General features: G+C 44.0%; 1 protein-coding gene and 1 non-coding gene across 7 annotated transcripts in view; one reads left to right on the forward strand and one right to left on the reverse strand.

The window, feature by feature from the left end:
- The first annotated feature begins 7,837 nt into the window (after nucleotides 1–7,837).
- Nucleotides 7,838–24,298, forward strand: part of SORBS2 (sorbin and SH3 domain containing 2) — a 392,630-nt gene continuing 376,169 nt past the window's right edge. For all 6 annotated transcript variants that reach the window (XM_078366120.1, XM_078366115.1, XM_078366113.1 and 3 more), the window contains exon 1: nucleotides 7,838–8,013. The gene's annotated coding sequence lies outside the window, so the exon portion shown is untranslated. The remainder of the gene's footprint in view (nucleotides 8,014–24,298) is intronic.
- On the reverse strand, nucleotides 15,936–16,039 carry LOC118152634 (small nucleolar RNA U13). The gene has a single exon (XR_004741369.1). It is a non-coding gene; the product is annotated as a small nucleolar RNA U13 (small nucleolar RNA).

Consider the following 24,298-nt stretch of genomic DNA (forward strand, 5'->3'; position numbering starts at 1 on the left):
TTTAATTAACTTTGACTTCACGCCAGTAAGGGCTGGGCGTGGTGGCTCACACCTGCAATCCCAGCACTTTGGGAGGCCAAGGCAGGCAGATCACGAGGTCAAGAGATCGAGACCATCCTCGTCAACAGGGAGAAACCCCGTCTCTACTAAAAATACAAAAAAAATTAGCTGGGCTTGGTGGCGCGTGCCTGTAATCCCAGCTACTCCGGAGGCTGAGGCAGGAGAATTGCCTGAACCTGGGAGGCGGAGGTTGCAGTGAGCCGAGGTCGCGCCACTGTGCTCCAGCCTGGCGCCTGGTGACGGACTTAGACTCTGCCTCAAAAAAAAAGTCACTAAGAAGTAAAATTTATAATTGTTTTTAAATTCTATATATGATTTTGGTGGTAAAGTATTAAGGATGTTTTACTTTACTGGTTCTTTTATATTTATGAATGAGTTTAAAATTTATTTTTAAATAATTATAAATATTTTGGAGAAAAATATGCTGAACATATTTGTATATTGCTCTTGAATGTCATTTTATTTTATTGTTTTCTCGTCACTTCAGAACTTCAAATAGTACTCCTTGAATGTTCTAGTATTGATTTTAAGATCTGTTATCTTCCGTGAAGTGCCTCTAACAAGAAAGTGCCTGAAATCGACAAGTCAGAAGGAGAATGCCAGTGAACTTATTACACTGAGTGGAGGATTCCAGAGGAAATTCAAATTTTTACCATTGAGGCCAGAGATGATCTTGTAAACTAAGCTGGAACTAAATAATAAAATGCTTAGACAGTAGGAATTTTTACTTTTTTATTGCCTTCTATAATTTGCAAAGTATCCTACAAAAAACACAGAATAAACTATTACACTTACCTAAGATATAAAAAAAGAAATAGATGAAAGAACTACAGTTTGAGAAATGAGAAAATTATAAAACATTTTGTAAAGAGCACTGCTATATCATAGGTTTGCTTCACACTAAAAACGTTTAAGGGTTTATAAGCATTTGATTAAAATAGAGCTGGCAGTGTGGTAGGTGCGTTGAGAAAGTCGAGATGCTAAACGTTTATGTTGCTTACCCCCGTGTTATTCATTTGGTAAATGGTGGAACAAGCATTAGAATTAAAGCCTGGGATGTCTGTAGTTTCTATGCACAATTTAGAAGTAAACTGGGCAGCCCTCGGTTATGACTACACGCCTGTGACCATCCAAAGCATTCCACGTGATTTTTCTACGTTCCTGGAGCTTTTTTCTCTGCCTCCAAGATTCTATTCCAATATGACCTGTTTCTGTTCTTTCCATAACATTGACAAGAAAGCTAACCTCTTCACCCCTCTCTAAAAATTCTGTCCCTCAAATATTCCATAAATGTTGTGTCTTTATTGATGATTTGGCGAGAGGCCATTTGCCATCTTACTGTCAGCTTTCTCTGAATTCCTTATCTCTTCCTCAGCCTCCGCAGACAGCAAGATTACCTCCCTTTCCGAAAAAGTGTATCCCGTATTAAGTGCTAAGGAGACTTTTCAAGGAATGTTTTACAAAGGAAGTTCTGAGCCATGAACGTGCAAGAAATCCAGATAGACAATTTAAATAGGTGATTGAGATACATTATGTTTGTGACATCATACATGTGACATCATACATGTGACATCATACATGTGACATCATATATGCTTACTTAGAATGACAGGCTACTCTAACTTTCATTGCTTTCAAAGTCTTCATTTTTTTTATCTAGAAAACAAATTCAGTAAGAAGACCAAATTAGTAAGATTATTTATTGTAGAAGACAAGCACTTAAATAACCAAAGTAGACATTTTTTTTCTTGGAAATTTTATCACTTAAAATTAGTTAATTTTATTGAAAAATGTATATAAGTGAAGATTTTAACAGTACAGGAAATTACATAGATAAAAATAAGTTTTCCCTCCACATCTGAAACCCTCCAATTTTGCTCCCCAGAGGCAACCGTCATCAGTAGATTATTTTCCTGTACATCTTCCCAAAAGGTGTAAGTATTTCTTTTTTTAACATAAATGGATTCCTTTTTCACACTGCTATACATCTTGAATTTTCTCCACTTATCATTAGCACATAAAGACTTACAAGTCTACCTCAACTTTTAATATTTTGTTAATTTTTATTTTTGTTACAGTTACACATGCACGTGTAAAGTTGCATCCAGCAATTACAGAAACAGGAAATCCTGCCATAACCTGTTTGCTGGAGGCAATCATATTAAAGTCAGCTCCTCTAGCATTTACTTCCTTAACCTGTAAGTATTTGTGTTTCCACTTCTTGATATTTCAGTTTTAAGCATTAAATATTGACTTCTCCCTTTGGAAGGTGAGGATGTATTTCTCTTTCAATCACAGGGCTTCTACTCACCATGCATCCACACTCGCAGTCAGCTAGCCTTCAAATGCTGTAATTTTGCTTATATCAGTATTCAGCATGTTTATCACCGCGGCGAAGGAAAGACTACTTAGTTGTGAATCACGACATTTACTGTGATCACTTTGTTGTCCTGTTCAATGACATTACCTTTTCTGTTGCTCAGTTGTTTATATACTTAATGCAGCCTGGAGTCCTCTCCCGATTGTATAAGCCTTTTCTCAAAAACCTCAAATTCTTGTCTTCCTGGCATGGTTCCTCCTTTCACCTGGTGCAATCTGGCTGACGGCTCCCTGGATCTGCTCGCTGTCTTTATTTTGAAACGTCACTCCATTACCATTCCGCAGGGTGGGTGGATTCCTGACCTTTTCATTTTGTAGGATCCCAGTTTTCGGGATCCCAAGCCTTGTCTTTTTGTTGTTTTATTTCCTTGTTTTGGTGGGACACATTTTGCAATAGACTCCTGAGAAAAGGTTCTTCAGATGAAAATTTTAAAGACCTTTCAAATCCAGGAAAAGTATGTCTTATTCTGTCTGAACTCTTAGAGGTATTTTGGCTAGGTATGGAATTCCAAGTTGGAAATCATTTTGTCTCAGAATTTCAAAGACATTTTTCCCTTGTCTTCCAGCTTCTAGTATTGTTACTGAGAAAAATACCATCCAAATTCTTGATCCTTTATATGAAATTCATATTTTTCTTTCTAAAAGTTTAAAGAACTTTTTTTTTTAAGAGACAGAGTCTTGATTTAACTGAGCCCGACTGCAGCTTCAAACTCCTAGGCTCAAGTGATCCTCCAACATCAACCTCCCAGGCAGCAGGGACTACAAGTGTGCCTCACCATCCATGGCTAATTCTTAAATGTTCATTTTCATTTTTTGTAGTGATGAAGGTCTTGCTATGCTGCCCAGGATGGTCTCAAACTCCTGGCCTCAAGCGATTCTCCCACTTTGGCCTCTCAAACTGCTGGAATTATAGGAATGACCTATCTCACCAGGCCAAGAAATGTCTCTATTTCTGATTTTCCGAAATTCTACAGCCATGAGCTAACCATGTGTTAATAGCGTACTTCTATTCTGGAAACTCACGAGAACTTTTTAAAAGTTATTTTTCATAGTTTTCTTCCTTTTGTTTTCTTGTTTCTTGCTAGAGCTCCTGTTATCCAGATGTTGCTTTCCTAGACTATATCTCTAATTTTCTTATCAATTTTCTTACCTTTTTTCTTTTTGCCTTTTTACTCAACTTTCAAGAATATTTTCTTAACTTTATCTTCCAATTCTTCTACTAATTTTCCAAGAGCTTTTTCTGTTTCATATATTTCTTTCATAAAGTTGCTTTTTCTTATTTCATAGAAAAATATAATGAGTTTTCACTTTGCGTGGCAGTACAGGACCGTAAAACTGACCGTGCAAGCTGAATCCATGAAAAACAATCGTAATAATCAATGAGAAAAATGACAATTGCTCTGTGGGCTCTAATAATTTTCCTATAACATTAAAAACACTCACACTATCAGTTATAAATGCATAGGGAAATAAAAACAAAACGAATGTTTACTGAGTACACTGTAATTTAAAGCATTGAAAACATAGAAAATTAGTTATTTCCTCTTGGAACAGAGCTTGTCCCCTTCTCATGATGTGAATTAGAAGACTAAAGGAGTATCTTCTTCACATCCTGGGGAATTGTCATCCTCCCTTCTAAGTTTGGAGCAGCTTCCCATCGTTTCTCCTTTGTGCTTTCAATGTCATGAATGAAATGTCTCCAATAATTCTTTTTTTTTTTTTTTCTTGCTTTTTGAGACAGAGTCTTGCTCTGTCACCCAGGCTGGAGTGCACTGGCACCATCTCAGCTCACTGCAACCTCCGCCTCCTGGGTTCAAGTGATTCTCCTACCTCAGTCTCCCTGGTAGCTGGGATTACAGGTGTGTGCCACCATGACCGGCTATTTTGTATTTTTAGTAGGGATAGGGTTTCACCATGTTTGTTGGCCAGGCTGGTCTCGAACTCCTGACCTCAAGAGATCCACCTGCCTCTGCCTCCCAAAGTGCTGGGATTACAGGCATGAGCCACCACATCCAGCCCCAAGAATTCGTTAGTGTAAATTATTTTGCCAGGATCACTTCCTCTGGGACATTTTCATCTTCTTCATCACAAACACTGTTATTCGCACAGAATATTTGACAATGATCATGTGGTTTAACCAATCCTCGGAATCTAGGCGTACATTTCATAGGAGGACACCTTTCTGCTCTGGCAGCTTCACGAGATGGTTTAACATTAATCAATTTCTGCCAACTTTTGAAACCAGATTTTTCTGGCAGTAAAAGGTGTCTTCTTCTTTTCTTTTGTAATTACCATTTTCTTTTCAGGTGGGAACAAACATCAACACTTTGACCCGAATATTAGCCAAATAAATGACAGTCTTCAACCAGAGTGCTTTCTTTCCTTCATGAAATTTAAAAAGATGTTGAAGAAACTTTACGTTTTAAGAAAGTATTGATTAGGCTTCTGAAGTATGGTTCATGCAAAGCTAGGTTCCTTCAGATCGTAAACATCGCTGTCCCCATTTTCAAATCTAATCATATCCAATTTCACTTCCCATGAAATTGTTTATTTCTTCGCTGCACTTTCCTCTTTGTCGACCAGTTCCCTCTTTTCATTAACCATCCCTGTGAAACCTTGCACGGGTGCATCACCCGGAGACAAGGACGCAACTCAGTAACACACTTTGTGCGACAACTCAACAACCACAACGTAGTGAGCTGACCCGTAGGCACGCAGTAACCAGTCACCGGCAGGCTTTGAAAGAGGCGTGGAGATTGGCCAGTGACCGGGGCGAGCATCTGTTATTACTCAGTGGCTGTGGCAGAAGAGCTGAAAGAGCTGCATGCTGCACAATCACTCAGGGTTAACACGCCATCAAATTCAGAACTGACATTTGAACTGTATTGCTGGAAGACGGACGCTGTCAGGCACACCGTGTAGGTGATATTCGTGAATACTGTAACTGTGCAGAGTAGGAAGTGCCCGCACATCTCGCACTTTGACAAGGCCGTGAATGATAGTGTTTAAACCGTTTTTCTCCCTGCACGCCCACTGTTTCCTTTTGTTTCCTTTTCCCATGTTTGCTTGCCTGCCTGTTATCTGCCTGTTTCTTTCTTCTTTGTTTTGTTCTCTGCTTCTGTGTTAGAGATTTGTCTCATCTGCTTATATGTAAGAGAGGGGCATGTGGGCTGAACTTCAGGAGGTCAAGCCCAGCCACATCTTAGAGAGCACCCTATATTAGTACCTTTAAGTCCCGTATTTTGGGATGGTGGGATCCCCGAAGAGCGCGCTTCACATCTTTTTTCTGGAGCCTATTTACCTTCCTACCTGGCTCCCAGGAGCTGAGTGGGGAAGGAAGGCCCAGGATTTTATAGCTCATTTTCTCATTAACAGCAATATTTTCAGTCTGGTACCTTTATTCCCAGCCATGCCAGTCCAGAGGGCCTCTGTTCGTCTCTCCGGAGAATAAACCTTCCGCGTTCTGTAGGGTGAAGGATTGGCAGTCGGGTCACCTCCTGTTTTTAGCACCACTTTCATCTCTGCCAACTCCAGAGCACGCTGGGGCTGCCGGCTTGGCAATACTGCCTGTTGTTACTCTCCCCATTGCCCGTTTGGGATCCAGCTCTCTCTGCCCACCTACCACTTACCCTTTTGCTTTCTCCTTTTCTAAGTTGGGTTGCTGTTTTCTCCCATTTCTTTGTCCTTGTGGGTTTATGGTTCTTAAAATCAAAAATTTATTGTCATTTTAGTGGGGCTCTGTGAGGGAGAAAAGGATAAATGTCTGTGGTCAATTCACTCTCTTCCATTTGATGCCTCTCATTTTGAAAAACAAAACAAAACGAAACTGGCCAGGTGGGATGGCTTGTGCCTTGTAATCCCAGCACTTTGGGAGGCCAAGGCGGGTGGATCACATGAGGTCAGGAGTTCAAGACCAGCCTGGCCAACATGGTGAAACTCTGTCTCTACTAAAAATACAAAAATTAGCTGGGCACGGTGGCTCATATGCCTGTAATCCCAGCACTTCTGGAGGCCAAGGCAGGCGGATCACCTGGGGTGTTTGAGACCAGCCTGGCTAACATGATGAAACCCTGTCTCTAACTAAAAATACAAAAATTAGCTGGGTGTGGTGGCAGGTGCTTGTAATCCCAGCTGTGTGGGAGGCTGAGGCAGGAGAATTGCTTGAACCTGGGAGGTGGAGTCTGCAATGAGCTGAGATTGCACCAGTACACTCCAGCCTGAGCAACAGGAGCGAAACTCCGTCTCAAAAAAAAAAAAAAAAAAAATTAGCTGGGCACGGTGGCGCATGCTTGTAATCCCAGCTACTCAGGAGGCTGAGGCAGGAGAATTGCTTGCACCTGGGAGGTGGAGTCTGCAATGAGCTGAGATTGCACCAGTACACTCCAGCCTGAGCAACAGGAGCGAAACTCCGTCTCAAAAAAAAAAAAAAATTAGCTGGGCATGGTGGCGCATGCTTGTAATCCCAGCTACTCGGGAGGCTGAGGCAGGAGAATTGCCTGAACCCAGGAGGTGGAGGTTGCGGTGAGCCGAGATGGCGCCATTGCACTCCAGCCTGGGTAACATGAGCGAAACTCCGTCTCAAAGAAAAAAGAAAGGAAAGAAAGAGAACGACAAAAGAAAAAAACAAAACACCAGTGGGGCCTTTTCAGTACCCTGCCCTGGACCCTGGACCAAATGGAATTTAGCACATGGACGTGAGATGATGAAGGTGCACTTGTGTTCTTTTCTCATTTGACCACTTTTGTAGAGTAAAATGTTTGATATTTCTTTCTGTTACTTGCCTTCTAGAGAAGTTAATGCAGACTATACCTTTTTGCCTGTCAGTGACGTTTATGTTTATTATCAGAGCTATCTAAAATCAACGATAAGCGTCGGAAGAGCACTCGTGTAGATGATTTATAACACTTTCTTGAGATGGCCTCAGTAGCCTCATTCAACTGCACTCCTGGCATTTTTAATAAGGCTCTTAATATATTCTGTCGTTCCCATCTGTTTTGATTTAAGGTTGATTATATCGACACGCCGCGCTGCGAAAAGTCACCTGATCACTTTAGTAGTGTGTTATGCGTGCATTAAACTCAAGGTATTTTCAGGGAGAAATCATAAAGCCACTACTGTCAAATTATATCCATTTTATTAGGTCTCTCCTGGTGTATTACGGAGAACTTTGGAAAATTAAACATGTTGGTAGAAAATCATGTCACTGGTTGTTAAAGCTGGCTCAGCTGCCGCTGATTGCCTGCCCAGCACTTCTCCGACTGTATCCCGAGGGAAAATGTATTGAACACAGCAGAAGGTGAAGGCAGAGGCGTTGGGCCGGACTGGGAAGCAGCCAATCAGATGGGGAGGGTCCAGCGATCTGATGCCTCTGGGCGAGCAGCGCCAAGCTGAGCTGGTTAGTCAATCCTTTTATTGCGGATGAACACCACATACATGTCGTAAATGCTCCCTAGGTTGGCAGCCGCTACCAGGCCGACCCGGGAGCTGAGAAGAGAGGAATACACACTCAAGCAACTCGCTCTGCACAGCTGCCAAGACAGCGGTTTTCCTGCGCTGGAATGTTCCCATCCAAAGGTATCGCCTCCTTGTCATTGAGTTTCCATGTTTCTTAAGAATTACGGAAAGCAGAGATGCTGATCCTGGAGGAAGGTCCCTGCTTTCGAGTAATGCTTTGTTCCTGTTCTCAGGCTAAGTGCCAGCTTTAAAATGGTTAACCTCTGGGGGAGAAGCCACTAAGCAGAATAAAGGACCCCTTTACATTGATTGCTTAAGCTGCCTGTGCACAGGTCTTTTATTAAGACGGATTCTTTGTTACTCTTGCTATTGTTCCGAAGGTAAGCTGGTTATGAATGCAGCTTTCAACGTTCTGCTACCTTTATAACTAAGAAAACCTGGGGGGAGACCGGGGTGGGGGTGGAGGGTCTAGTATCGCAAAGGTTGCTGCAGTTCGTCAGCCTCAGAGAGAAAAGGGGCCAAGCTGCTGATCCGAGGTAGAGAAATAGCATTTGGTTGGTATGAAAATTCTCCTATACTTAGGGCACAAGTTTTATTTAAAAAGTGAACGCGGCGTATTTTCACTATGCTTAATAATTAGATGCCTTAATTATCATTTACAACTGACAGCTGGTGTGCTCGTCCAACAGTCGTCAGCGTGTTAGGGGCTCTTGTTTCAGTTGCCAAGGTAATTGGAAGGATAATTTAATATCTTAGAGTAACAAAAGACCCATGAGAAACATATTGCCTTAGGTGAGGCATGAGATTGCTTTGTGGAGCGTTTATTTCTGAGAGTGGGTTCCTTCTTTTGTCTCGTGGCCCATCCATTATCTGTCAGAAGGAATAGCTATAGCAGGGACCTTCATCCTGTACCATTCAGTTAAACTAACACGGTTGTTTCTTCTATGTGGTAGGTAAGATTCCATTTCTGTCTAAGACATTAAATCGTTAGTCACGTGGAAAGATTTCCCTGGGAAGCTGTTCATTATCTGCTGTGGGACAAGTGACGTCACACATCACTGGGTTATGAATGGTGGCCTGAGTGAAGTGGAGAGCAAGCGTTTTCTCGGGGAGCAGAAATGAATGCCAGGAGTGCTCGGCTTCATTTTCTAGTGATCTAGAGTGAGACGCCTGCCCCGCAGAAATGTTCAATGTCACAGCAAATTATCAGGGCTAACGTCTTATGGTGTATTTGTGGAAGCTCTCCTAAGTCATGCAGATGCTTTGTGTGGTTATTTTTTTAAAAGAAGGGACAAATTAAGGCATTGATTATAGTTTCTAAATTGCTAGTCTGGTGTTCTTTTGTTTTTTCTTTTTGAGTTGGACTTTGCTCTTGTTGCCCAGGCTGGAGTACGATGGTGCAGTCTTGGCTCACTACGACCTCCACCTCCCAGGTTCAAGCGATTCTCCTGCCTCAGCCTCCTGAGTAGCTGGGATTACAGGCACTTACCACCACACCCTCCTAAGTTTTGTATTTTTAGTAGAGATGGGGCTTCACCATGTTGGCCAGGCTCCTATGGAACGCCTGACCTCGGGTGATCCACCCATCTCAGCCTCCCAAAGTGCTGGGATGACAGGTGTGAGCCACCACGCCCGGGCAGTATTTTTATTCTTTTTTATTCATTTATTTACTAATTGTGACCTAGTGAATGAAAACACACTTTGCCTCTGTGACATCGTCAATTATGCTAGCATAATACATTTTGTGATTTTGTTTCCCAAAATATTTGCAATGTACATTTTATTTATAAAATATTATAAGCAAGTAAAATGACACTGTGCATCGAATATTTAAAAAGCCATTTATTTATGTGTAATATAATTCATTATCAAAATAATACAAACTTAAAATTGAAATTTTTAAGATGCCAAAGTCAACTGTAAGATAAAAATAAGGTTTCTTAAACTGCATGTGAAATTCCTGCCTTCCTTATTTCTGTGTTTAAAAGGCATTGCTTTTGAGAAGGTGAATCAACCCATTAATCAGACGGTCGTAGGAGCCCACTGGTAGCTTTGATGACTGGCAGTGGGAATGCAGGATGTCACTGGGTGTTACTCAGCAGAAGAGAATACAGAAGGAGAATGTCTTGAACCGTAAGAAGCGTTCTTGTTCTTAGACCTGAGACACATCAAATCTATTTCTACTGAAGCATAAATAAAAAGGACAGATTATCATCTTTAAAAATAAAGTTAGCATCAATAAAATGTTTCAGGACAGCAAGAGATGAGTTAACTCAGGGAATGGATTAAAGCAAAAGAAAGGACGTCCCCCTCTGGGATGTCCTCCAGGCCTGAGATAAGGGACCAAGGCTGGCCTTGGACACACACAGGCCTGGCAGAAAGCCCAGCTCTGCACCTACTCCCTGCCCACACCAGGTAGATTGGCCCTACTTGGGCGGCTTATGAGAGTTGTAAGAAATACACATAATTATAAGCAGTTCACATAACTATAAGAAGGGTCTAAATTATAAAGGTGTGATAAAATAGATTTCCACCTCCTTGGGGATGATGGAGTTGACATCATTGCTCCTGAGAAGATGGGCCTGGCTCCAGAGGCAGCTACAGAAAAGCCCTCATCAGAGTCTTCCTCTCCGTCCTCACCCTCTCCATCCTCTTTCATCTCTGAACTGACACGCAGACTTCTACCTTTTGAGAGCATTGCCTTGTATTTAATGCTCTGAAGCCTATTCAGATGCAAATAGCCTTGGGAATTACACTTTAACACATTATCTCACCTTGGTGTCCTGGTGGAACGTGGGCACCGAGGCTGGTGGGGAATGTTGAGTAGAAGAGAGATTTTTCAAAAGGAAGGATGGGAATACCAGACCAAAATGATGCTACTGAGAGAGGAAGGGCTCCATGGAGTCTGGGAAACATATTTAGGTTTTTTTGTGTTTTGAGACAGTGTTTCACGCTGTCACCCAGGCTGGAGTGCAATGGCGTGATCTCAGCTCACTGCAATCTCAGCCTCCGGTGTTCAAGCGATTCTCCTGCCTCAGCCTCCCGAGTAGCTGGGACTACAGGTGTGCATCACCATGCCCACTTGAATTTTGTATTTTTAGTAGAAACAGGGTTTCACTATGTTGGCCAGGCTGGTCTCAAACTCCTTGACCTCAGATGATTCACCCACCTCGGCCTCCTGCAAGTGCTGGGGTTACAGGCGTGAGCCACCACACCCGGCCCAGGAAACATTTGGAGAGGCCAACATAATAAAAGCTGAAAGAGGGACCAGGCTGACCAGGAACCTGCAAGCGGGCTGTGGCCAAAGTGAAGTTGGAAACTCAGGCTGCAGCCTTCATGGGGACATGACACACACACACATTCTGTTTTCCTTGGTCACCTGTGAGGATGTTTGCTGTGAGTCACCACTCACAGCAAAAAAAAAGAAAACGAATTCTTCCTGCTATTTGTAGGAAGAATTTGTTTACTGGTTTGGAGCAGAATAAACTAGAGGAAAAAGAACTCAAATCTAAGGGAAAGAACATTTTTATTTTTTTGCTGGAGGAGGCAAAATGCGAGGCGATAATGTGAGGAATGGCTTGCTTCAAAATAATCGCTGTTTGCGTGCGTGCCAGACTTTGATCTCAAGGAAGAATGATACAGCCCTGAGCAGGAATGAGTTTCAGATGTGTGCACCCTCCAGACTCTCCCTATTCAAGGGAGCGGCAGTGCACCCCTTGATTCTCTCAAACTTGAAATGAATCCCATATACCCCCACCTTGAGGGCTTAGGAGTGCTGCGTGCTACTTGAGGACCACATACTTAGGGCACTGCCCAGGCAGCGGGGGTAATGGGAGGTAATGTTCTCAGGCATCTCTATCCATGGGCCCAGGCCTCAGTTCTGCCTTTAATCCCACTGAAATGTAAACACCTGGGGGTAAAGGAACACGATAAAAAGCTATTTTGCCAGGTGTGGTGGCTCTGGCCCATAATCCTAGCACTTTGGGAGGCTGAGGCAGGCAGATCACTTGAGGTCAGGAGTTCAAGACCACCCTGACCAACATGGTAAAACCCCATCTCTACTAAAAATACTACAAAAATTAGCCAGAGGTGGTGACACATACCTGTAGTTCCAGCTACTCAGGAGGCTGAGGCAGGAGGAGAGCTTGAATTTGGGAGGTGGAAATTGTAGTGAGCCAAGATCACGCCACTGCACTCCATCCCGGGCAACAGAGTGAGACTCTGTCTCAAAAAGAAAAAAGAAAGAAAAAGAAAATAGGCTATTTTAACTTTCTTCTGCCACTTTTGATATTCTGCCTTCTTTTTATAATTTTGGAGATGTTTGTTTCCTTCACCAGATTAGAATTCTTCCAAAAAAAGAAGAGTTGGCCTTCTAATTTACCATTGCCTAACTTGCAAAATGCCTATCACAGAGAAAATACTGCATAAGTACTTGTTCTCACACTCACCAACACAATTTATTTCCCAAGAAGCTCTCGGATGCCTGAGCTCCCAAGCTGCCTAAGTTACGCAAAGGGAACGTGGCCAAATTCATAGTCTCGATTTGACTTCACCACAATCTGCAAATTAGGCACATCTTTGTTCAGCATCTCAGCAAACTTAGGTCAGTGGATCCAGGGACCCTCGCGGTACTGCTGATACCAAGGAATTGTGTCTATGCCTACGCAGGTCTGAGGAATCCACACTGATAAATAACAGGTCACTTTCATTCATTCGTGTAGGAGCCAAATCCAAATATGCAATGTCAGGGAGGGCTGTTGAGGGCAGCTGCAAAGGACAGCAGAAGTAGCTGCCACCTACTGGGAAGTGAGGGCTGGCTTCTAAGAGGGATGAAGGGCAGAGACGACAGGGCAGCGGTACCAGGGCAGTGAGCTGAGCCAGAGGAAGGACCTCTCTTATGAGGCAGGGTGATGGGTCCCTTGCTAGTCATCGGAGAACGCAGCCATTTATCAGACATGGTAGGAGTGGTCCTGTTTTGCCCTCAGTTTCTTTTTTTCTTTTTTTTTTTTTTTTTGAGATGGAGTTTCGCTCTTGTTACCCAGGCTGCAGTGCAATGGTGCGATCTCGGCTCACTGCAACCTCCGCCTCCTGGGTTCAGGCAATTCTCCTGCCTCAGCCTCCTGAGTAGCTGGGATTACAGGCACACGCCACCATGCCCAGCTAATTTTTTGTATTTTTAGTAGAGACAGGGTTTCACCATGTTGACCAGGATGGTCTGGATCTCTTGACCTCGTGATCCACCCGCCTCGGCCTCCCAAAGTGCTGGGATTACAGGCATGAGCCACCGCGCCCAGCCCTGTAAAAGAGACTTTCATCATCTGCCGTCTGCCTACCTTAGCAGCTTCCTAGTTGTCCCAACCACTGCTCCCTCCTGCAAGTCTATTCTCTAGCGTACTTGGAATTCTCAAGCAGCAAGGAATGTGGTTTAGTCTGCATTCCTCACTGTTTGCCATTTTCTGTGCTGGTTCCTCAATGTGTAACAGCGGCTCTCCCAATGCCACGCCCATTCCTTGGAAATTTTTTGTGCATCATTGAATACATAGATAGAGAGCACTCTTTCTTTCAGTGATCATTTCTTATACCTTGTAATAAATTTTCAAACATTTGATAATCCCTTCTATGTGCCAGGAGCTTTTTTAGGTGAGCTTTTTAAACATTTTATCTAATTCAATATGGATCACTTTTCACCTTATAAGAAAAAGGAAATGTAATGTTTTCAATTAAAACAAAGTAAAAAAGAAAAAATTGTAATATTGAAATTATTCTCCTCATCACAATATACTGTCTTCCCCAACACATCGATGATCTCCTGGAGCGTGGAAACAAGGGATTATCATAGACTGAATGGATGAGTGAACAGATAGGTAGATGGAGAGAAGAATATTGGGAAGGCTAATGTGTATTAGGGGAGGTGAAACTGTTCACTGAAATGGCTGATCTCTTAGGAAGGGAATTAGAGCAAAGCCCAGAAATGCCTGAAAAGGTGCTGTGTAAACAAAAACAAGGCAAGCTGAAACCAGGGTGGTCTGAGGCAGATTGCAGAGCTCCAGGTAAGCTAGGTGGTCCGATAGGAAAGGCGAGAACAGAGAGAAGCTGCATCCCAGGATTCCTGAAGGGAGGCTCTAGGACTGCTCTAAGAATGGACTTCACTTCCTACACAAACTAGCCAGAGGTGCCTAGATGGAAAATGAAAACAAACATAGATCAACAAAAGAACCAGCCTCTTTAGGAAGTCATACCGTATTTGATTAGCACTTCCTTAGTTCCAGGTTCTATGCTGAGCACATTACATGAATTGGCTCGTTTGAACTTACTTTAAAAAAACCCAGAAGGGCTGGGCACAGTGGCCCACACCTGTAATCTCAGCACTTTTGGAGGTCGAGGCAGGCAGATCACCTGAGGTCGGGAGTTCGAGACCAGCCTGGCCCACGATGTGAAACCTCGTCTCTGCTAAAGATACAAAAGTTACCTGGGCGTGATGGTGGGCACCTGTAATCCCAGCTACTTGAGAAGGCTGAGACAGGAGAATCGCTTGAGGTAGAGTTGCAGTGAGCCCAGAACGTGCCATTGCACTCCAGCCTGGGAAACAAGAGCAAAACTCCATCTCAAAAAGAAAAAAAAAAAAACAAGAGAAAAGAGATTTTGTAAGCCCCATTGTGTAGCTGAGATGACGGAAGTGCAGCCAGACTAGTGTAAAAATGTAGAGCTGGCAAGTGGAAGGTCAGGTTGAAACCCAGGTTTGCCTCACTTTTGCCCTTTATGACTCTGCAGTTCTGACCCTCTATGGATACTGTGGGAGATGGTTTGGGCTAGGAAAAAAAAAAAGGGAATCAACCTAGGAAGAAAACAGCTGACATCACCTCCAAAGTTCGAAACTAGAGGGAAATCAAGAACTGAAAAGCCCAGGAAATTAAAATAGGAGAAGAAACAGTCTTCCATTCCCTGCTAAACTCATTGAGGATTGTGCAGATTCCCTAAGCGTCCCGTTACTGTGGCAGGGAGATTGCTGTCATGCTGAAGGCTCATCAAATGCAAGGTTTGCATTCTTTCTGGATAAGGGGAAGGGAGAGGTTGGGGAAGGAAGTCAAGGAAACTGAAAGAGGAAAAGCTGTAAATTCCAGGGCCGTCAACTGCAGAGGCAAAAATCCTTTTTTTTGCCCTTGACCCTGTTTTACCCAGATACGTAATTATTGGGGAATAGAGTAGAAATTGATGAGAGGCAGTGACAGCACCAAGTTGTGGGCCACGTACCCATCTGTTGGAGTACACCCCAGGGAGAGGTTTGGTTGTATGACCCTGGCACAGATAGTCACGGTGAAAGACGATTTCTGGAGCCAGAGAGCAATCTGACAGGGCATAATTTTGCATTTTATGTAATTGAATTAAGTATTTTTATCTGTTCAATGAAATAAAAAGTGAACTGAAGGTTTTATTGTCTTATCTGGCACTTTCATTGAAAGATATGTGCTGTAAAATGTGTTCTGTTTACAAAATTACGTTCAGGTGTACATTAAGTGTTGAATTTATTCCCTTGATGTGTTTTGAAAAGAATGAGTTCATCATTTAGAGAAGTAGGGTGGGTGCGAAAACGGAAGTATTTTTGCTGTTGTTGATTTATTTGCTTTGCTTTGTAGTCCCTTTGCTGACATTTCGATTGGAACTCTACAAAGAGAAAATATTTGGAGACATGAATGTGCAAGAAATGTCATACATTGATTTTTCTGGAATTCACATCTGTGTCTAACTCCCGTCTCAAGTTATAAGCCTCATCCATTCTCAGATTCTTTCAGATGCTAAACTTACAAAACATATTTGTAGGCTTGTTGCCCTTTCCAACCCACCCCGTTTCTTCTATTTTCCCCATTGCCTTCACTCACACTCACATTTTTTTTTGTTTCAGTTATGGCAATAACCTTGTCCCAGATCTCTAGGCCCGCCTCCTCCACCTCTGCATGCACACCAGGATTCACTTCCTAACACGCACAGTTACTCATGTTTTCTTTCTCCTCCTCTTCATGTTTGTCCTTTTTTTATTTCTTTCACATCCTACGGGTACTGTACGGATGTGGTAACAGGGTCTGCGGGAGGCACATGTCAGACATGTGCATGGAAACCCAGTCATCACATCCACCAACCCCAAAAGGATCACTCCTCATGTTAGTCCCTTTCTTAAACTTTTTAAGGATAGCTCTTTGTTCTCAGAAGGAGGTCCAGCTTCGCTCATGGATTACAAAGTCTTGACCGTCTCCCGATATAGGAGCTCCCAGCCGCCTCTGCCCCACCACGCTTGCCTCTCTAGCTGCTGCTGCTTCCTGGAACATTCTCCTATCCCTGCGTCCCATCAGTCACGTCTTACTCCAGCCCGAATCCCTCCATTTCCGGGCTCGTGGTGCATCTCACCGCAAGCCCCTGCTCTGCCCTGAGCCAGCATGGGTCAGATATCTGTCTTCTCCATGCATTCAGCACCCGTTTGTGTTTCTGACATGTCAACCGTTTTTAATTTATGTTTTCCTGATTATCCAGAAATGTCTGTTGAGTGGATAATGACAAAAACAAGAATCCCTAAAATGAAAATGGCAAAGAACACGTATTTCCTAAGGAAATAGAATCAGTGGAACACTGGAAGAGAATCTGTAGATGAAATCCGATTTTCTCCCTAAAGGTTTACCAAAATTGCGCAATGATCAGGAAATAACTTGGGGTTTGAATCATCATCACTTTTTTATTCTTGTTACAAAATGTTGCCCATTAAATGTGCTTCCCCTTGGCCTGACCTCAGTCAAAACTCTGAAGACACTGCTAAAAAGTTTGCTAAGTAATATGTGATACCATTCATATGTCGGGAATGCTGACCAAATATTTGGCCTGGCTTCTTCATTTAGTCAACATCATTCTCTCAGGAGACAGCTGACGGGGATCATAAACTTCTCAAAATAGTCAGCTTGTCATCGCAATGGTCTCTGATCAACAAGTTGACAGAATCAAATAGGTGGATTAAACCTCCAAGCTATCACAATGCATTTATCTTAGTAACTCCTGATGGTTTATATTCTACTTAATGTTGGGGGCCCACCTCCAAATCACGCCGAGTCTGGGGTAAAATGTGGAGGGCATTGGCACATACGAAGACGTTGCTTAGTGTGATTCATAAACTCCAAAAGTTCCAGAGCAGTCAGGATTTTGTGTTTGGAGCACTCTCGAAGGCCTCGATTTCAGTGTTCCTTCTCCTATGCATTGCTGGCTGCTGCATTGAGAAATTCAGTGACAGGGTGCTTTTGTAACAGGGGTTTGACACCAAATGTTTCGGCTGTTGGTGGCGATACTAATCTTGAACTTACCCGTGCCATGGGATTAAAGGAAAAGCTCATTGTTTTAGGATCGTGGGACTCACCATAATACGGAGGGTCCCCGAATGACATTCACAGCATCCTATTTCTTTATACCCATCTTCATTTTCCAGGGCGTAAAGTCACTTGATGTGCTTGTCTCATGAGGATCTGCGATGACACTTCACGGATATGATGAGCATGTTTCTGAACTCTTTCACTCATGCCAGACTTTTCCTGCTAAATATTTATAATGACTTTGTGCCACACTTGAGCTTCTCTGTGGTTTGAAAAGCGTCAGTGCGTCACAAGGGCTGTGTGACTTCTACACTATGCACTTCAGATTCAAATTTTAGATGTGTGGTATCTTTATTGTCTCTACATGTACTGTATTATATAAATTCATACCTGGTCTCATTTGTTAGAATTGAAATGTACGATCCTGATCTCTGGAAATGAAATCACATTGAGACTCGATCTGTGTAGGTATTTAAGTGACGTGGCTGACATCACATTGCTGTCAACGCAAGCGTCACTTTGGAAACGAGGTCCAGGCGAGGGGCCACATAGTGGCTTTCATTGGGTGCCCCTCATCTCTATTTGGGTCCCCAAAAACATTTCTTGCCAGTCACTTACTTAGAATTTGCAGAAGACTTAAGGAAAAGTAGTTGGCTGTGTAAGCGTTTGGCTCTCCACGTGGGGGCCTTCCTGGTGGAGCACGTGCATCAGTCATATTACAGATTTCCTGAAGTAGTTTCTAATAAGGAGTGCAGAAGGACAAACGGAAGTGGGACACCGCTTTGCTGAGTAATTTCCTGAAGCACTACCGTTAGCTTCGTTTCAACATTTTTACATTCAACATTTAAACAACAGAAAGATTGAAAGGATGATACATCAGATACCCACTAGGGGGATTTAATTATTAACACATCTCCATACTGCTAGATTCTCATGTGCACATGGTGAGTGGTTTTTTTTTGTTGTTGTTTGTTTTTTTTTTGTTTGTTTGTTTGTTTTTTTTGAGACGGAGTTTTGCTTGTTACCCAGACTGGAGTGCAATGGCGCGATCTCAGCTCACTGTAACCTCCGCCTCCTGGGTTCAGGCAATTCTCCAGCCTCAGCCTCCTGAGTAGCTGGGATTACAGGCACACGTGCCACCATGCCCAGCTAATTTTTTGTATTTTTAGTAGAGACGGGGTTTCACCATGTTGACCAGGATGGTCTCCATCTCTTGACCTCGTGATCCACCTGCCTCGGCCTCCCAAAGTGCTGAGATTACAGGCTTGAGCCACCACGTGTTTTGAAGAAGCATGTTACACTTCGCTCCTAGAAACAGGAGACCCCAAGAGTAAGGGCATTATATCACACGGCCTCAATTTTATACTACAACTAAGAAAACTCATAGTTTTCTAAAATAATCTAACATCCATTTCACTTTTAGTGTTTTTCAATTGTTCCTTTTAAATTATTTTAATCTTTTTTTTGTTAGACCAGCTTATCTTGGAGGCTCAGGCACCTCATTTCTATTAATCTAGTATATTCCCTCTGTCATTTTTCCTCACGACATTGACTTTATGAAGAGAACCAGCCAACTGCCTTGTGAAACGTCCCACAGTGAGGATTTGTGTGGTTGCTTTATGTAATGATATTTCTCTTGTTTCCCATTCCCTTTGGTTTCTATTAACTAGAAATGACTTCTCATAGCTCAAGTAGGTACCATTGTACGTTGTTGGCAAGAATATGTCCTAGATGACGTTTCTATGGCATCCTATTTGGAGGCACACAGTTTCATGGCCTCACACTTCAGTGATGCTGCGGCTGATTTCTTGGTTAAGGTGGCGACTGCCAGGTCTTTCCAGAAAGAAAGGTTTCCCCTTTTGCAATCATTATGTAATCCAAGGGGTGGTAATTTGTTGCTACGTGGAATATTCTATTTGTCCGTAACTACTAGGTTTGTAGGTTGAAATGGCCTTAAGCAGCCTAAGGGATCTTTCCTGGATATCTCTCTTCTGAATGTGTTTGAATGTGGTGATCTGCGAGGAAATTATTTCCTAGAAGCATCATTAATCCAAATCTGTTGCATCAGGAAAAACGTCATAAGCCTTCTAAAAATGATTGTTGCATTAAACCATCTACGTTATGGAAAAATATAGATTATCTGTGTAATTTATTTTCTCGTGTCCTAATTATTAAATATAATTAGGGCATCTGGGGGTAGACCACATTTTTTCTGTTACATTCTCGGAAACAAGTAGAACAAGTTGAAGAGAAAGTTATCACTTGTTCTTCCAGTGATTCTATCAGATTATGAAGCAGTTTGCAAAGTAATGGAAGATCTAAGATAAGACATACAGGATCTCTTTCCTTGTCTACGTTGTAAACTCCTTAAAGGCAAGGACCAGAGTTCTGATGTGGGGACTGGGATAAAACAAGGGGCAAAGGTGGAAATTGTTCTTGATAAGAGCATGGGGACACACTGTACTGAGGGACAGGAGTAACGAAAATATGAGCCTAGGGAAATGTAGTCACCTAAATGAAGGTCCTTTTGGATGGCAAAAAGTGCTTCCCTAAGTGAGCTGTGGGGGCCTGTGGCCCTAAGAGCTTCTGCAGCTTCCTTCCTCCCAGCAGCGTTTCAGAGTCACATCAAAATTCCAAAAAGAAGGAAGAAAAACTGGAATTTTCATCAGTATCTTCCTTAGTTTCTCCAAGTCTCATTTTTCTCCCTCCCTCCCTCCCTTCCTTCTTCCCTCCCTCCTTCCCTCCCTCCTTCCCTCCCTCCCTCCCTCCCTTCCTTTCATGCTTTCTTTCTTGATAGGGTCTCTCTCTGTCACCAGGCTGGTGTGTAGTGACGTGATCTTGACTCACTGCAACATCTGCCTCCTGGGTTCAAGCGATTCTCTTGCCTCAAACCCCTGAGTAGCTGGAATTACAGGTGTCCGCCACCACACCTGGCTAATTTTTGTATTTTTAGTAGAGACAGGGTTTCACCATGTTTGCCAGGCCTGTCTCAAACTCCTGATCTCAGGTAATCCACCTCTCAAAGTGCTGGGATTACAGGTGTGAGCCATTGCGCCAGCCATCCAAGTCTTATTTTACTTACATGTAAAATAAATAATTTGAAAATTATAATCTCTAAAATTCTTTCCACCAAATGACTCTATGGATCTATGGGTCTGAAACGTGTGTGTAAGATTGGAGGTAAGGCTGGAGAGATGGGAGCAATCATACCCATGTTGAGCACAGGGGTGAGGAGGAAAAGGCAGACCTGAGAGAGTGTGGGCTAAAGCAGAGGGAGTGTTAGAAACGGTAACGTCTCCAGGTTGGAAAGCGGGTCATTTCCAGGGAAGTGAGCTTTGTGTGAGAAGATTATAAGAAGCGACGCTGGAAAGGTATACAGAACTCTTCATTCATTCCAGATTTTCAAGAGCCAGAGAGGATCCAGAGATAAACAATATATTATTTCCATGTTCTCATGGAGATAGTATATTAGTGGGAGAAGACAGATAATAAATTATAGGGAAAAAAATGTAGCTTCATGGCCCTAGAATGCAACGGTTAAAGGTAAAAGCTTTAGAGCCAGGCCATCTACATTCAAATTCCAGCTCTCCAACTTGATCTGGAGCAAGATAGTTAAGCTTTTCCTGCCTTAGTGCTCATCTGTCTAATAATAGGACCCATTTGTATGGTTGGCGTAGGAGAGTTTTTTTTTTTTTATTGAGTAGAGGTGAGGAACTCCCCCTCCTCCTCCTCTCCTTCCTCCTCCTCCTCTCCCTCCTCCTCCTCCCTCTCCTCCTCCTCCTCCCTCTCCTCCTCCTCCTCCCTCTCCTCCTCCTCCCTCTCCTCCTCCTCCTCCCTCTCCTCCTCCTCCCTCTCCTCCTCCTCCTCCCCCTCCTCTTCCCTCTCCTCCTCCTCCTCCCTCTCCTCCTCCTCCCTCTCCTCTTCCTCCTCCCTCTCCTCTTCCTCCTCCCTCTCCTCCTCCTCCCCCTCCTCCTCCCCCTCCTCCTCCTCCCCCCTCTCCTCCTCCTCCCCCTCCCTCTCCTCCTCCTCCCCCTCATCCTCCCTCTCCTCCTCCTCCCTCTCCCTCTCCTCCTCCTCCCTCTCCTCCTCCTCCTCCTCCCTCTCCTCCTCCTCCTCCCTCTCCTCCTCCTCCCCCCTCTCCTCCTCCTCCCTCTCCTCCTCCTCCTCCCTCTCCTCCTCCTCCCTCTCCTCCTCCCTCTCCTCCTCCCTCTCCTCCTCCTCCTCCCTCCTCCTCCTCCTCCTCCTCCCTCCTCCTCCTCCCTCTCCTCCTCCTCCCCCTCCCTCTCCTCCTCCTCCCCCTCCCTCTCCTCCTCCTCCCCCTCATCCTCCCTCTCCTCCTCCTCCCTTTCCCTCTCCTCCTCCTCCCTCTCCTCCTCCTCCTCCTCCCTCTCCTCCTCCTCCTCCCTCTCCTCCTCCTCCTCCCTCTCCTCCTCCTCCTCCCTCTCCCTCAGATAAGTGCTATGATAATGAAGTTGATGAATGGCATGGTTTTTCAGGCTTAGTCCTACTGACATTTGTGCGGGCCTGAACCTGATAATTCATTTTGTGGGTGGCTCTCGAGTGTATGGTAGCACCCTTGGCGTCTACTCACTAGATGCCAGTAGCAACTCCCAGTAATGACAACCAAAAATGTTTCTAGCCATTGCTAAACGTACCCAGGGAGGTGAAAGTCTCTCCCGATTAAAACCACTGGGTCAGAGAATAAAGAGCGTGATGTTTTTAGATAGGGCAATATAGGGTTCCTCAAAGGAAAACAGGGACAGACTCCTGAATGACTTTGTTTATTGTACTTGAAGTTCTGGGGTACATATGCATAGGTACACACATGCCATGGTGGCTTGCTCTCTCCATCCCCCCCTTGCCTACATCAGACATTCCTCCCAGTGTTACCCCTCCCCAAACTCCCCACCCCCTGCTGTCCCACCCCTAGCCTCCCTCCCCCCAGCCTCCTGCCCCCCAACATAGCCCTGTGTGTGATGCTCCCCTCCCTGTGCCCATGTGTTCTCATTGTTCAGCACCTGCCTATAAGTGAGCACACGTGGTATTTGGTTTTCTGTTCTTGTGTCAGTTTACTGAGAGTGATGGTTTCCAGATTCATTCATGTCCCTACAAAGGACATGAACTCATCATTTTTTATGGCTGCATAGTATTCCGTGGTGTATATGTGCCACAATGATATTTTGCACAATTTTTGAAGCCACAAGAAAACCTGGGGGAAAGTGTTGTGTAGAGGCAACAGCAATGATAGAAGTCCCTAGGCTGGGACAAGTTGGCGTGGCCAGCTTGGGTGGAGGAAAGTACAATTACGTCTAAGAAGTAGGTGGGATCAGAGTCTGAAGGGCAGTGAAGTCCCTGGCAATCAGTTTGGATTTTACTCTTGAGGCTTCATATGCTGAGACGTTATTAGAGGTATTAAGGCAGAGAATGAGAAAGCAGGAAAGCTGGTGAGGAGAAGAATGCGCAGTCCAGCGAGAGGCAAGGGGGCTAGGACAGAAGCAGTCGGAGGTCACGGGTAGGGAGCTGGCGAGCTGCGACGTACTATGGTTGAAGAATCTGCAGAATGGTTCTTCATATGTGGGGAGTAAAGATACAAAAGGAAGAGCACATTTATGAGGAAGGAGTTTGATGAATCAATAATTCTGTCTAGACCGTGTGCCCTTTGAGCTCCTGCAAGTGGTAACTGAGCTGTTGACAATACTAGTTTGAAGACCAAGGGAAAGGTCGGTCCTGGAGGTACCTGTTTAGGAGCCATCAGTGTTTAGACAGCAATCAAATCATGGAAGCTTTTGAGATCACCAAAGCAGAGAGGAGGGTGAGGCCACGGACCAGTTCTGAAGCATGCCTACATTCTCTGAAGAGGTAGAGAAAACAGAAATGGCCAGTGATACAGGAGATCCGCCCAGAGGCTGTGCGGCACCTTAGAACATAAGGAAAGAAATGCTTCAAGAGGATATGGCTCATGTGGGTCCAACCAAGAGGTCAAGACAAGAACTCCGAACTGACATCCGGATTTGACGAGGTGGAGAGCGCTGGTGACTACGATGAGAAAGGTCTCACTGGGGGCATGGGGATGAGGGGCCCACTGGCATTGATTCTCGAGACAGCAAGTGGGCGTTAAGAAAGTTGAGACACGAGGCGGGTGGATCACGAGGTCAAGAGATCGAGACCATCCTGGTCAACATGGTGAAACCCCGTCTCTACTAAAAATACAAAAAAATTAGCTGGGCATGGTGGTGCGTGCCTGTAATCCCAGCTACTCAGGAGGCTGAGGCAGGAGAATTGCCTGAACCCAGGAGGCGGAGGTTGCGGTGAGCCGAGATTGCGCCATTGCACTCCAGCCTGGGTAACAAGAGCAAAACTCCGTCTCAAAAAAAAAAAAAAAAAAAGTTGAGACAGGAAGTGTAGATACCTGATACCTCTTCCGAGAACCGTTTCTGTGAAGGGGAAGGGAGAAATCGAGTAGCAGTCAGAGAGGCATGTGGGCAAAGAACACACTGGTTTTTGTTAAGGTCGAGGTATTACAGCATATTTGCTGATGAAACCATTCCAGTGAAGAGAAAGAAATCGATGATCCGACGAGATCTTAGAGCAATTGCATGGAAGAATTTGTTGAGGAATGGAAGAGGTAAAATGTGCTGCACACAATGGGTCAGTTTGTCTGATGAGAGAAGGTTGGACAGTTCCTTAAATGGGAGAGGGGAGAAATTTAGGTCAAGCGGTACATTTGGGCTGGAAAATGAAGTAATTTGTGTCAGAATGCTTCTATTTCTTCAAGTATAAAGCAAGGCCATTAACATATGGCCAGAAAGCAGAGGTTAAAGGGCAGAAAAAAAGATAAAAAGGCATAGAGTATTTATTAGGAAACCTGTGAGAATCACCAGGTAGTTTTAAATACCTGTTGAACTGCGTAGTGATATATTTAAAGTGAGACCCATCGGCCCATTTGCTTGCTTTTTCTTTGCTACTTTTGTGCTTTGAGGTGGACCTAAAGTAGTTAGAGGGTTGAGAGTGACTAGACTGGTGTATTGCCAGGCACGTGTACAGTAGGAGAGTGGAGGAAC

This window comes from Callithrix jacchus, chromosome 3, assembly GCF_049354715.1.
Source record: "Callithrix jacchus isolate 240 chromosome 3, calJac240_pri, whole genome shotgun sequence".
Lineage (NCBI taxonomy): Eukaryota > Metazoa > Chordata > Mammalia > Primates > Cebidae > Callithrix > Callithrix jacchus.